We start from the raw sequence: 928 nt of genomic DNA, 5'->3' as shown, positions 1-928 counted from the left end.
TCCATCGTGGTTGAAGCGTTGGCTCTCGACGACTCATTACGTGAAAAGCTACTTATTTAAGCCTCTCATGTATTCAATGAAAGCGTGTGAGTGCAGTAACTAACGTGATAAGAACAGTATGTAGCTATCAATATTGCCAACAAATACAAATTATACGAAGACTACATACTTTTCCTTTTTATTTTTTCTGATGTCTGCTGGGCAGCCAGGTGCGACACGTGCCCTTGCGCTAATTGATGCGTAGCTAGGCACGCTGGTCAGCCATTCCAGGTACGATTATAATGCAGTTATTCTAGGTGCCATCAAGGTGAGGAGGCCTCCACACGCTCCACTTCTTCATCCAAATTGAGGCACTTAACGCTGGTCGCCCATCTTGCTTGCTAATGTAAACGCAAGTAATGTAACTCAGTGTTACTTGTGCTCGTCATGTATTATCAATTATGCAAATACTCACTTACAATGATGACTCTTTCATCGGCTATTACTACATCTGTTCAGCATGATATGCCAATTTTTTGTGAAAAAAACATCAAATCAACACACACAAAAAAACACAAAGTGCGTAGGTAGGAAATTAGCGATGCAGTCGAATCTCAAATCATCAGAATAAATAATATAATATGAATTTGGTGTATGTTATATGCATAAAAGTTTGTCACGCAAAAGAGTCATCAAGGAGAGCCTCCTTTTTTAACTTATTAATCTATTAATTCAATGTCATTATTTTCTACATATTTTCGGCGTGAATACAGTGAGACTCTAGTTTCTGTATACTTTTATGGTAAGATATTAGTGTATAAAACGTCTTGTATCGCCTTCCAGCAGAGGCTCAAAACGAGCCCAGGCTTACAAGCTGATTTTGTGAGTGGAAGGTTTCCATCTCGGAGATTAAGTTGTGCCACTGGACTGGACGTCGTACTATGAAATG

The sequence above is a fragment of the Penaeus monodon genome, chromosome 34 (assembly GCF_015228065.2).
Source record: "Penaeus monodon isolate SGIC_2016 chromosome 34, NSTDA_Pmon_1, whole genome shotgun sequence".
NCBI lineage: Eukaryota > Metazoa > Arthropoda > Malacostraca > Decapoda > Penaeidae > Penaeus > Penaeus monodon.
The sequence above is the reverse complement of the archived record's forward strand: the minus strand, read 5'-3'. Positions refer to the sequence as shown.